This window comes from Miniopterus natalensis, chromosome 4, assembly GCF_054644295.1.
Source record: "Miniopterus natalensis isolate mMinNat1 chromosome 4, mMinNat1.hap1, whole genome shotgun sequence".
Lineage (NCBI taxonomy): Eukaryota > Metazoa > Chordata > Mammalia > Chiroptera > Miniopteridae > Miniopterus > Miniopterus natalensis.
The window spans coordinates 66,173,769-66,188,478 of NC_142084.1; positions in this window are offsets into that span (position 1 = coordinate 66,173,769).

The window sequence follows — 14,710 nt, forward strand, 5'->3', positions numbered from 1 at the left end:
AATGAGAAAACAAGGTCTAAGTGTGAGTGATTGTCTCAGGGTCCCACAGTGAATCACCAAGCTTTTCACACCCACACACCTCACCCCATAAACACACCAGCACACTCAGTGCCAGGCTCACAGGGAAAGGCTCATCTGTTTTATTTATGGCTAAAGTATCTACAGGGGGGTGGGTTTTTTCAGCCAGTTGCAGGGTGGGCTCATGAAACCGATTTAATGGATACCAACCAGTGTTTTAAAAGGCACGAAAGGATTGTAATTATAAAATATCAGAGGCTGCATGTAGTTAATACTGATTTGCGAAACTTGGCTCAGTTCTTTCTTTCTTTTCCTTCCTTCCTTCCTTCCTTCCTTCCTTCCTTCCTTCCTTCCTTCCTTCCTTCCTTCCTTCCTTCCTTCCTTCCTTCCTTCCTTCCTCCCTCCCTCCCTCCCTCCCTCCCTCCCTCCCTTCCTTCCTTCTTTCTTTCTTTTTCTTTTTCTCCGTCTCTCTGGTGCAAATGTATTTCTTACAGGGGGTCATGGCCACAGTTCTCTGCAAATCAGCCTTGACATCTATGTGAATTCAGCCAGACACAGAAAGACAAATACTGTGTGATCTCACTTATATGTAGAAGCTACAGGAGTCACGCTCAAAGAGCCAGAAAGTAGAAAGTGGGTGCCAGGGACTGGGGAGAGGAAAATATGGGAGGTGATAAATAAAGGGTCTAAAGTTTCAATTATGGAAGATGAACACACACACACATGCCCCTACACACACACTAATCATAAAGGGGGCAGGAGGCCCTGGCTGGTTTTCTCAGTGGTTAGAACATTGGCCCTCAGACTGAAGGGTCTTGGGTTCGATTCTGGCCAGGGGCACGTACCTTGGTTGCCTGGCCCCGGTCAGGGCAAGTGAGGGAGGCGACCAATTGATGTGCCGCTCTCACATCGATGTTTCTCCCCCCGCCCTTCCACTCTCTCTGAGAAGCAATGGAAAAAATATTCTCAAGTGAAGATTAAAAACAGGGGGGCAGGGAGACACGCTTTGGGAGGCAGTGGGTATGTTTATGGCCTTGATCGTAGTGATGGTTTCACGAGTGTGTACTTTTCTCCAGACTCATTGAGGTCTGTGCATTAAACACATATAGCTTTTTACATGCCAATCATACCTCAGGAAAGTGGTTTAAAAAACCCCCAAATCAGCATTGCTAGAGGTCTAGCTGTTCTGGAAAATATAATCACCTCTTTCCCATAAAGTACCCATTTAAACTGGTTTCAAATGAGGCCTCAAAAAAGAATTGTCTTTATCAAGACAGGGCTTTTTTATGCCGGGAGTTTCCAGTGTATTTTAGAGAAGATTCTGGGAAAGAAAGAGAAACATGAACCCCAAAGGCAAACAAATACTGAGAGAAGGGAAGGCATGTAGGAGGTGACTGAGTATAAGTCCTCTGAATAGAATTTGATTTTCAGTCAGGGAGCATGCCCACTGGTTTTGCATTTAAAGAAAATGTGGATTTGAATGTTTTTAGGTAGAGCCCATTGTCTCCAGTTCTGTACAGTCCCCATTGCTTCCCCAAATGGCCTCACTTATTTATATTCCATGTTTAGGTCCTAGGGAGCACTGGGGTTCAGGATCTTGGTGTGGGGCTTAAACAATGGCTTTGGAGCCAGCTCAGCTTTGTCCAAGTCTTAGTTTAGCATTTTTGTAGCAGCATCACCTTGAGCAAGCGAGGCAAATGATAGAATCTCTTTGAGCGTCAATTTCCTCATCGGAGAAATGGGGGTCATGAAATTTACATCATAGAATGGGTTGTGAGCTTTGCAAGAGATGACAGCATTGAAGTTCTTAGTAAACTCTTGGCCTGTCATAGAAATTTCATAAATGTTTTTAGGAAGTTAAAATGAGAGAGCTGCCCAGCCAGGCGTGGCTCAGCGGTTGAGCATCGACCTAGGATCCAAGTGATTGGGGTTCGATTCCTGGTCAGGGCATATGCTCGATTGTGGGCTTGATCAATGACTCTCTCATCATTGATGTTTCTATCTCTCTCTCCCCCTCTCCTTTCCTCTCTCTGAAATCAATAAAGATATATTTAAAATAATAATAATAAAAAAAATTTAAAAAAATGAGAGAGCTAAGAGAAGTATCTTCAGCAAAATTTGATTTACGTGTTTGGTGCCAGCACATAATGTGTGACTAGCCTGTTGGGGACCATCAAGAATAAGATAATTTTCTGGAATGGGCCTTCTTAGACCATTATTTTGCTCCTGTGGGGGCTTCATAGGACCCTTGTTAATTCTCATCATCACAGGGTGACGGGTCAGTCCTTAGCATGCAAAGCCGTAGTTATAATTGGAGTCATGGAAGGGACATGAGAGAGCTCCATGACCACCACTGTCACCATCACTATCACATCCACCATCATCACCACCATCACTGTCATCACCAAAATGCTCCTTCCACTGTTACCACCACCAGGTACACCATTTTCATTCACCAGCACCATCATCGCCATCATCACCAAGCCAACATAAGACCCTCCAAACCTGTAGAGAATTTTTATAAGAGTTTATTTGGGCCAAGCAGAGGACGCACCTGGAAGCAGTGTCACCAAAGACTGAGAAAAATGCTTCACGGAATGACAGTTTGCAGTTTCTTTTATACATTTGGAATTAAGGAGGGCACGTAAAGAGAAGGAAGATTACAGAACCGTGGGAGAAAGCAAAGCAGGGAAACCTCTATGGTTACAGGACAGTAAGATTCTGTGCTCCCTTGAGGGTGGTTACCCTTCCCAGGGGTCTGAAAAAGGAGCACTCCAAAGGTGCGTTAACAAGAACAACGGACAGGGCTTGCTTACGACAAAGGTAAACCTTTTATATGCCTGGGGTGTGACTACCCCCCATGACCTGCCCAGTTAGGAATTTATGACCAGACCACACTTTTGGTTAGGTTTGTTACAGAGCCCCTTTGCTGTCCGCAGCCACCATTTCCACCACCATCACCGTCGTCACCTTCATCACTGTTATCAATATCTCCACCACCAGCACCGTTGTCATTATATCCTGTCCTCGTCACGGTTCACTTTATTCAGCACTTGCCATGTGCCAGGCAGGTGCCACACGCTGTGAAAGACCGTCTCACTGAATCAGCATGAGGATACTACGAAGTATATGCTTTTCCTTAGCTCCATTTTGCAGATGAGAAAACTGAGGCTCAGAGGCAAAGTCACCACCTAGGAGGCACTGAACTAGTCACTACAGATTTGCAATTCAAACTCAGGTTGTCACCCTGCTGGGTGGCTCAGTTGGTTGGAGCACCGTCCCTAACACCAAAAGGTAGTGGGTTCAATCCCAGGTTGGGGTGTGTATGGGAGGCAACTGACCGATGTTTCATTCTCTCTCTCTCTCTCTCTCTCTCTCTCTCTCAAATCAATAAAAATATATCCTCGAGTGAGGATTTAAAAATAAATAAATAAAACTGGTTGTCTTGGGCACCTGACAAGAGAGACTTGATCCACAGGGAGGCCCTGAAGGACTCCAAACTCAATGATAAAGCAGAATGGTATTGTCAAAACAGGAATATAGAGAAGGAATGGAGCTGCCAAGATAAACCATATATATATATGGTTTCTGAGGAGTTAGGATATTTTTTCCATTGATTTTTAGAGAGTGTGGAAGGAAGAGGGAGGGAGAGAGAGACACACATCGACCTGCTGCCTCCCACATGTGCCCCAAGCCAGGGGTGGAGGGTCAAACGTGCAACCCGGGCACATGCCCTTTATGGGGAATCGAACCCGAGACCCTCCAGTATGCAGGCTGGTGCTCTAACCACTGAGCAACCCTGGCCAGGGAGAGAAACCATATTTTAAGCCATTCTGTTTCTTCTCCTGTTAAAATATTCCATGATTGTTATTATTTTCTTATTGCTAAAGTAATGTATAAAATTTAGAATTACAGTTAAGCAGAAGAAATTTAAAATCACTCTTACTGACATTTATAATTCCTTTAAATGTGATATTCTATATTTTGCTCTGCCTGCTATTATCCTAACGCTACATCACGATTGCTTTCCATGTTATTTTACTAGCCTCCTACATTATTTTATTTACAATACTGAATTATTTGCATTACACATATTTAAATGCCGCCTTTCTTCCCAGTGACATTTTATGAAACTATTTAAACTCTTTGGCTGTATTTTTCCCATCGGTGCCTTTAGCATCACTTTGGGGTGGCTTACCTTTGCTAACATGCACTGGAACATTTATCCTAAACCTCAACTGCCCATTGACGTGATTTGATCACAGCAATTTTTACATTAGAAATGATATTGTATGGCAAACGCTGCTACCTTGTGTTTTAAAGTCCTCTCTGAAAAGCTCATTCATAGAGATGTCTAGTACTTCTACTATTCTCTCCTCTAGAAAAAGTGAATGGGATGGAGAGAATGCAGCTGTTACAATTTATATAATTAGGAGTAAACAAAAGTTTGTGCACAAGTCTTTAGTTTCAACAAATGTTAGGTCACTGGGGGGAAAAGAGACTTATTTTTGGATTATGAAATACCCTCACTTGGTTCGAAATCCAAATTTTGAAAGGACAAAGTGGGAAAAGTCTCCTAGCCCCTGGAAACTGTATTTCCCCAGCCGCTCAGTTTTCAAAGGCAACAGGTGTTTGGAATTTCTTAGGCAGCTTCAGGAAGGTTTCATGCCAATGCAAGCTTGTTATACACATGTATGTTCATCTGATGCACTTACATGTTTGTGCACAGGCCTGTATGACTCTGTGTGTGCCTAAGTGTACACGCCATATACAATTGTGGAGAGAATAGATAACATCTGTGTAAAAGAGGAGATAGTTTCCTTGTTATGTAAATGTATTAGAAATATATGTATACATATTTCTAATTGCATATATGTAACATCTTTATTATTTTCCCTATTACACAAATGTTAGTATACATATGTCTGCCCCTTGGTGTCTATCTACTTAACAGTACACCTTTAAGACAATCTTTTCTCTCCCTTTTATTAGGGAACTTTTCAAACATACACTAATTTAGTGACAATAACTAGACTCTTCCCCCAGCTCTTAAAAAAATGACCAATTTCTTTTCATTTTTACTTCCACTTGCTCCCCAAAGCACTTCCCTCCCCAGATATCTTGACATAAATTCTAGGTATCATATTATTTCATTTGCAAGATTTTTAGTACATATTTCCAAAAGATCTGGAGTCTTTAAAGCCCTTTTATCATACCCATAGCTTCCTCTGGAGCAGCCATCTGAGTTGGCTGGTGAGGAAATTATCATATCTACGGAAAATGCACAATCATTCCTTAATGTCATCACATCTCCAGCCTTATAACCTTAAAAAAAAAATTATTTGTTGGATTTGGGATCCAGTAAGACACTGCAATTTGTTGATAGGTTTCTGTCCCTTTTAATGTAGTACCCTAAGTGTTTTTTACTTAAAAAGTTTTGGATGAAGAAACTGGATAGTTGGTATGTGCAGCCTCCCAGTCTGGATGGTGCTGATTGCAGTAGACTAGCAGGATATTTAAGTTCCAGCAGGATATTCCAGCAGGTGCCTCTTGTATTCCTTATTTATTGGGCTGTAAGCGTGTTTCCTATAAGCTACCCTGCTCTGATCATCCTTGCAGGAGCTTGTCCTTGGGGTGATTTCCTAGACGTGGAATTGTTGTCAAAAGATGGGCAGAGCTTAAAGGGTGTTGGTAAACATCAGCCACCTGGCTTCTAAACTCTGTGACCATCAGAAATTCATTTCCATGGGACTTATTCACTCCAGGAACCCTTGTCCCGCTGGAGAGCATCTCAGACTGTTCCTGGTGTCCCAGCGCTATGGGAAGCAGGTGCCTGGCCCTGTTCTCAGGTAAGTGGGACAAAGAATTCCCCACACTTCTCCCCATGACCCTGTGCCCTAGCTTTGGTTGTTTCCCCACATTTGGCACTTTCTCCAGAAATGACCATGCGCCTGTCCTATTAGAAACTTTCGAGCCTCTTAGTTGCTGTTACGCAAAGTGCTGAGGGCCCAGAAAACCTCAGCATATGGTTCTTGGATTCCCAAGGAAATAACCCAGAGGACTGGCTGTGAAAGTCGGGGGTTTATCAGGACTTACACGCGCACCGGCGGTGGCTGCTGGTGAAGCTGCCAGGCCGCTGCCACCGGTGAAGATGAACCACCAAGTCCCCTTCAGCCTGCGAATGGGCTGCTTGGGGGGGGGGGGGGGCGGCAGCCAGTGGGTGCTATTGTTTCGCGGCCATCCAGACTTTCCCATCACAAGGTTTTACAGAAAACAGAAAAACTGAGCATGCAGGGAGGGGGATGTGTTTTCTCAGCTGGGTGAGATCAACACAGCTAGCTGCTTTCTTGACTGAGGAGCTGGCCAGGCTCCCGCAGGCTGGGAGGGGGAGTCGGAGCAGGGGCGGGGTGCTTGTTCCCATTCACCACACAGTCCATCCCCACGTGGGTACGGTCCCTTCCCGCTCCCGTCCAATCTGCCCGTATGTACCCTGGGGAGGGAGGAGTATGGGTGAGACACTGCATTTTTATTTTACAGCAACAATATAACACACAGCAAAGGAATATCAAGCTTATACGTACCAGTATCAGAATATATAAAGCAGATAGCCAATCAAGACAACTTTCTTTTTTTTTTACATACCTTTTTCATTAATTTCAGAGAGAGGAAAGGAGAGAGAGAGAGAGAGAGATAGAAACATCAATGATGAGAGGGTCATTGATTGAGCCCACAAACTGGGCATGTGCCCTGACCGGGAATCGAACCCCGATTGCCTGGATCCTAGGTCGACGCTCAACCGCTGAGCCACACCTGGCCGGGCAAGACAACTTTCCAAATCATGCTGGGGTAGGACCATTCCATCAGGCGGCCGGGGTTGGTTTTCCCAGGCAGCCCAGCCCTGGCAGGGAGGGGCGTCTCTGAAACCTTGGAGAGGAGGGAGAGCCGCTTTGTGAGCCCATCTCGCAAAGCTGTTGGCCTGAGCTGAACTGAGGAGACTGAGACAAATGTCTCGCAGGCACCAACGGAGGCAAATCAGCAGCAGCGGGCAGTGGCCAGGCCATCGCTCTAGCCTGGGTAAGAACAGTGGCTTATTCGGGCGGTCTCCCTGGCCTCCTATCCTGCACCACGCCTCCTCACTGGTGACGTCCCCTGGCCTAGAATGCTGCTTGTGAGAGGAGGAGTGCACATCTGCCGAAGGAAGAGCAGTTGGCCACGTACCAGTTATGGCAGGTTGTAGGAGCAGGCCCTGGGCACGGCCCTCCCCCATGGGGTTAGGGGAGCACACCAGCGGGTACCAGTTTGGGCTTCCTAGGGCCAGGTTAATGCACTAGCTCCAGGGTTTATGTCCTGGGGTGCTGGCAACAACAGGCTATTCTCTGCTCCCCACCGAGGTCTTACCTTAGCATCCTTTATTCGTTGTTACAACCTGCACTCTCGGCGGGATGCCCATGTCTGCTGCTGCATCTGGAACGCTGCAGGCTGATCTGCTCAGGGCTTTTCATTCATGGTTAGTAGGAAGTCAGAGGGTCTTGTGGTCCATCCTTGTAACAACCTTCCCTCAGTTTTCAGGGTGTTTTTCTTTTTTTTTTAAAAAGTATTTACTAATTTATTTATTTATTTATTTATTTATTTATTTATTTACTTATTTTTATATCTTTTATTGATTTCATAGAGAGGAAAGGAGAGGGATAGAGAGATAGAAACATCAATAATGAGAGAGTCATTGATTGGCTGCCTCCTGCATGCCTCCGACTGGGGATCGAGCCTACAACCCGGGCATGTGCCCTGGCCGGGAATCGAACCCCAATCGCCTGGATCCCAGATCGATGCTCAACTGCTGAGCCACTCCCGGCCGGGCTTCAGGGTGTTTTTCAACAGTCCATTATAACACTGTCAGTCTAGCTCCTGTTGGATTGTAAGGGAGGTACAGTGGTCATTCAATGTTGTGGCTCTCAGGCCAGTCTGCACACAATGTCCTGTCATTGCTGGCAAGGGACACGGATGCTGCTCTGCACATATAGAATACTGTTGACAAGCTGTAATAATGTCAGTCATTTTCAATGGGAGGCCCCAGGCTTTAGCCATTGCTTACAGGGTTTCCTGCCCTGAATGTTTCATCTTCCTGTGTAACTGTGTAGCCAGGTCTTCTGCTGGGGCCTCTTCTACCCAGTGAATGCAAACCAGTGCGTTCACTCCATCATTCCCTGGACATTGTAATGACTGATGCTCTGTGACATGACAAAGGGTCACCCCCTTAGTCTGTGCAGCCGTCCATATGTCAGTCCATATGGTTTGTCCCCACAGGGGTCAGCTGTTGATAGTCCATTCCTGCGCGTGCCATTTAGGGAGCTGTCCTTTGCATGGCCATCAGCATACCATGCTTCAGGTGGCACTGAAACTGTACCTGCTCTCACTGGCAAAGGGCCAGTAGGCTCTTCCTCGGGTGTCTTTTCAACATCTCCTTCTGACACAAAGGTGACTGGCCCTAACAGTGTCTGCAATTCCTGGCCAAGAGGGGCTGTTGAATGGATAGGTCTCTGCTGCTGGTCAACACCCCATCCCATTATAGCTTGTGTCTGTGTTGCACCAGATTTCAGGGTATGAGACATGTGCAGCCACCCCACGATGGGATAGGTGGTCCACACTGTTATAGCAGAGCTTCCAGTTACAGGCTCTATTGCTTGCAGGGCGTGGCAGGTGGCATAGAGCTGTTTCTCAACTAGGCTGTATCTTTCTTTGGCCCCTTTCTATACTTGGGCCCAAAACCCTTTTGGGATGCAGAGACTCCCCTGTCACTGCCAGAGAACCCACAACATCCCCTCCTGGGGATGTACATGTACATCCAATTTTCCAGGTAGGGCTGAATCACAGATACCAAGTGCCTGTGCCTGTTTAACTGCTCTTTTGCCTCCTCAAAAGCTCGCTGGTGCTTCTCCTGCCAATCACACTGCTGTCCTTTCCTCATAAGAGCATACAAAGGTTTCAGGTGCACAATTCTACAAACATCATCTGTACACTGTATTGTGTGTTTACCACCCCAAGTCAAGCTTCCTTCTATTACCATTCAAACTCCCTATACATTTTTTTACCTCCCAAATCCTTTTCTTTGGTTACTATTGTCTGTGTTTGTGAGTTTTCAACTTTGGACTCAGTTAAAGTCAATCTTAATTCCTTAAATTTTTTCTGGTGACATTCAGAGTCTATGCATATATCCCCAAACATGACAGGCCACTCAAAGTCTTGGTCAATAAAATCAGTTTTCAACTGTGTCCAGTTATAAAGAGACCAGAGTCTCTGTTTGAATGCATACAAACAACCATAATGCCATGAAAATTAAATAATACTCACTCATTAAGAGTTTTAGAATTCTAGAGGGATCAGGTAGGGGAAAAAATATAAATGCCTTGGTATTGCTTACAAAGGTATAATTTACCAAACTGCTCTAAGAAAAAAACAAGTGTCCTTATATCTGGAAAACAAAACATTTTTTAAAAAAATCAGCAATATTTTGCCCGGCCGGGCGTGGCTCAGCGGTTGAGTGTCAACCTAGGATCCAGGAGATCGGGGTTTGATTCCCAGTCAGGGCACATGCCTGGGTTGCGGGCTCCATCCCCAGTCGGGGGTGTGCAGGAGGCGGCCTATCAATGACTCTCTCATCATTGATGCTTCTCTCTCTCTCTCTCTCTCTTCCTCTCTCTGAAATCAATAAAGATATATTTTTTTAAAAATCAGCAATATTTTGAACAAAGTCATAAAACAATAATTATCCTCGGTTCATTCAGGTCCATATGATCAATTCTTCTTTATCCAGTTATGAGCAGGTGATCAACATGGTATAAAAGTATTCCAGATCCAACTGTAGGTCTCTCAAGTCTTTGTTATTAGCTCTCTGAAAACCGTGGGGGAGTTCTTAAATCCCTGTGGCAATACACTCCAACAATATTGGGTAGTAATCTTACTCACCCGGTTCTGCTATTTGAATGCAAACAGTAATTGAGCCTGCTCATCAATTGGAATACAAAAGAAGGGACCCTTTAAGTCCAGAACAGAGAATCAAGTGCTGGCCCCCGGCACAGCTGTGAGCAAGGGGTATGGATTGGGGACAGTTGGATGAATGTCCTGAGTAATTGCATTAATGGCCCATAGGTCCTGGACAGAAGGGTGTTCATTCAACTTTGCCTTCCTAACAGGCAGGATTGCTGTATTACATGGTGATCTGCGAGGCCGAATTAATCCTGCTTTCAGAGCTTTCTGCAGGATGGGTTGTATCCCTTTCCTTCTAAAGCTTCCTTCTGTAGCGGGTGTTGTTTTCTCCTAGGCACGACTGCCTTTTCCTTGAACTGAATAGACACTGGAGAAGCGTTTACTGTCTGTCCCAGGGTCCCGTCGGCCCATACGACCTTACTTGCTCAGAGATTTCCAGCGGGAAAATTCCTCTGTGGACCCTCTGGTTTCTGCAAGGAACCGCTGGAGTCTCAGTGCACTTTCTGGGGGCACCTACAGATGGAGTTGCTGCTTCTTTGGAAAGAAAGTCATTTGAGCATCTAACTTGCAAGGCAAATCCCAACCCAACAGTGGAATCGGACAGTCTGGCATGTGAAGAAAGTTATGCCTTAGCTTGAGGTCTCCCAGCCAGCATTCTAAGGGCTTAAGGGAAGCTTGCAGCGGTGGTTTTCCTGACACCCTAGTCACTGCCATGGAGGGGGGACTCTGCTGCGTTAGTTTGGCCTTCAAAACCCAGTAAGTCGCTCCAGGGTCCACAGGAAAGTCTTCGGGTTTGTTCCCCACTGTCAATTGTACCCGGGGTGCCTGTGGGGAGATAACAATGGGCCAGGTAATAGCCAAGGGAGCCCCTGGGTCCCCTCATTCCTCATCTGAGTCCCCATTCCTCTCAATCGTTCTTTTTCGAAGTTTTCTCCCTTTTCCTTTCTTCAGAGTATTTCTGTGGACCTAGGGCATTTCCTAGGGCATTCTCTTTTCCAGTGCCCTTCCTCCTTGCAAGAAGCACACTGGTTTGCACCTAGTGGCTTCCTCTGCTTCATTTCTAGCCATCCCCTTCCTTTCCCTACTAAGAAAACCTCAGCCTGCTTCTGCCTTTCCATCTCTCGGCTATGAAACCCGCAGTATCTGCCAGCTGCGGCTATGAAACTCCGAACTGTCTGCCAGCTGCGACGGGTTCATCCAAGTGGCCCCATCCAGTCTTTGAAGCTCTCTCCTAATACATGGGGCGCTCTGGCTGATGAAGGTCATATTGACCATCAGCATATTTTCAGGCGCTGGGGGTCTATATCCTTGTATTTACGGTCGGCTTGGTAAATCCTCTCCAGAAAGGCCGAGGGATCCTCACCAAGTTTTTGCTGTACTGCTGGTACCTTGTTTAGGCTGTTTTGCTCAGTCACCCCTCTCCTTAACCCTGCTAGTATGCGTCTCCTGTGACGCGCCAGGTGCACTAGGCCTCTGCTGTCTGGATCCCAATCAGGCTCTACCAGAGGCTCTGCCCTTGCTGGGTCAGGGGTTCCGTTGGGGTTCTCCTGATGAAGCCGATGGGCTTCCTCCATGGCCTTATCTCTTACTAGTCTTATCTCATCTCTTGTTAGTAGGGCGTTCCGGAGTTCCTGTGTATGGGCCCAGTTAGGGCAATGAGTTGAGGAAGTAGATGTAATGAATCAGTCATTTTCTGGGGTTCCTCTTGGTAAAGGGCATTAAAATTCCTCCAGTTAAGCAAATCTGAAGTTGAAAATGGGGTAGGGGCCCAATAATACCCCATCAGCCGGCCCTGTTGATTAATGCCTCCAATGGGCAATTGTCTCAGCGGATATTGCCCTGCTCCCATCTGGGGAACCCCTGGTCCGAACTGGGTGCCCTGTCAGGTCCTAGAAGGGGAGACTGTTTCCTCATCACATGAAGGAGGGGCCTTGGCAGCCCCAGTTCCCTAATTTCCAAGATCTACAGGGGGCAGTGGGGGGGGGGCAACGATGGATAAGGGCCGCCTCCCTACCTCTGCGTCTTGGGGTTCGAGGAGGCCGAAAGAGCCATTTCCCCCTTACCTTTTTCCTCTAGCGTCTTACTGTCTGCAAGGAGAGGCTTCAGAGCGCTTTCCCTCCTAACCACTAACATACTTCCCTCCTTGGCTGCATCCTTATTATGCGGAGACATAAGAGCCTGTATATAAGGTATTTCACCCCATTTCCCAGACTTTTGACAGAATAACTCTAACTGCAAAATAGTATAGTAACTCAAAGAGCCATTCAGGGGCTATCGCTCTTCCGACCCCAAAACACACTGGCCAGGCCGTATTACAATAGAAAATCATTGTCTTCTTTGTCAGTGGCTGAGGTTCACAGGTATACGGCCCTCCTAACATGGGGCCCTGGGGGCTGCCTTTGGGGATGGGCTGTGTTGTTTCCATGGTTACTAGCCAAGGACAGAACCTGTGAAATGGGAGGACAATTTTACAAAGCAGGGCTGTAAGGGCGCTGGAAATGCAGAAAATCAAGAAAGAAACTAACACCATCAAAAACCCTGTACAATATGTACAATCAGAAAAGCATCCAGAACCCAGAAACCCATACACAGCCAGACCAGAGGGAGTGCTCTGAACAGATGCCTGCAAGGGTGAGGAGGGCTGGGATTTTGTCACAAGGCCTTGCCACCCGCCAAGTGGCGCCAGTTGGTTCCTACAGAAGCCCAGATGGTGCACATGAGCCCAGACGGGGGCGCAGCGGGCCTCTGGTCCTGCACACCGAGGACTTCTCCCAGTCACCCCAGGAGCCCGTTTCCTCCCCTCAGCTGGCTTGGTGGGCGGCGCGCCCCAGAGAACCAGCCAGTCCCCGGGCAAAATCGCCCGCAGCTGCTAGGGACTCTCAAAATCTCTCTCGGCTGGGCGGGCCCCAGGCAGCCTGGGGAACCCCCTCCAAGGCCCGAGACTTACCCGGAGCTCCCACTTGCTCCTGGCTGTGGCTCCCCAAAACTGAAGCCTCGAAAACGAGCCGCGGCCGGGTCCGGGTCTGCCTGACCCCGAAAGCCACACTCAGGAGCCACGTGCTGAGCGAAGGAAAGGAGTTTTATTCCAGTTGCCGGCCAGCGGGGAGAAGAGAGGCTTTTCTTGTCCTCCAAAACCCAGCTGGCCGCTCAGTGCCCAGGGGTGTTTAAGGGGGAGGCTGACCGCAGAGCAGAGACGGGGAGGGGCTGCGGGGGCGCGCGGCGAGCCCGGGGGGAGGGGGAGGCCGGGGGGGGGGGGGAGGCCGGGGGGGGGGGGAGGCCGGGGGGGGGGAAGGCCCAGCGGAGCGGCGCGCCCGGGTTTCCTCCTGGGTCCGAGGCATGATCTCTCAGGGCTGGGTCGTTTTCACCGCGGCCATCTAGGATCTGCGAGGCTGGCGCCGGGCGGTCCCTCCTCCCCGGGAACTGTTTTCACAGCCTTCTCTTAAGCTGTGAACAAGAAGAGAAGAATCACACAGGGTTTTAGCGACATGCTCTGTTAAACCAGAAGGTCGGCTGCCGCCTAAAGACAAGCACTGCATAGCCTCCTGGGCGCTTAATTGGAATGTTAATTTGTGGTTACAGCCTCGCTGCTTGACGCCCACACCGAGTGTAACTCCCCAACATTTCTGGCTGGTCCCCCACGGGCTGAAGAAAAATGCCCTCTTACAGAGACTTATCTGCACGCATAGGAACCCTCGGGAAGGATGAGGGACACTCCAAGCATCTGCTACACTGATGACCACCAAGAGGGTCCCAGCTCCGAGTACCTTAGCTTAGTACGTTACAATGACCTGGACTTACCCACCCTTGGGCCCTGGGCTTTAGGGGTCTTTGGAATAATTAAAAAAATACCATCGGATGAGGCAAATACAGGCTAGAAGTTTTGAAAGATCTAAGCAAGCATGCGAAGTCCCATACTCTATGTCAGGAGTGAGCAAACTATTTTTTTCTGCCAAGGGCCAAATAATTACTCTTCTCAGCTTTGTGGACCGTTTGGTCTCTGTCTTAACTTGACCTCTATGTCCGTAGCAAAAGCAGCCACAGCCCTTATGGGAACCGATGGGCATCACCATGTTCCAAGAGAAGATGATTTATAGGTATAGAAATTTGAATTTCATATAATTTTCATGTGCTGTGAAGTATGCTTCTTCTTGATTTTTTTTAAACCACTTAAAAACCATAAAAATCATTCTTAGCACAAAAAACAGACAGGAGTCTGGATTTGGCCCAAGGGCTACAGTTTGCTCACTAGGAATCAAGTAATATTCTTTTGTGAGTGTGTGAAAAACATTCATAGGGAAATTGCTAACGTTTGAGCATTTTTGACTTAAGAAGTGGCCGTATCATATGATTCAGCCTAGTAGTATTGTAACTTGGAGGTCAACTGAGTCAGGGGCTTGTGAAACCTTTCACCACCTGTTATATAGGCAATTAGACAGACATGAGCAGAGCAGGAAAATGGGCCAAGTACAGAAACTCACCAGAGCGGAAAGCCTCGGCGCCTAGCAAGGGGCAAAACTGGGAAAACAAGAACTTCGACCCCAGGGTAACCTATCCTCCCCTAGCCCAGAATAGCAAAACCAGACAAGTGACCCCTTGGCTGCCTCAGGACAGCTACATTGACTAATGACCCCCTTCCTGGCGCTGACCAATCAGTGGAGACCACGACCCTGTAAGAGCACACATGGAAAGCTGATAAATATTCTATTGG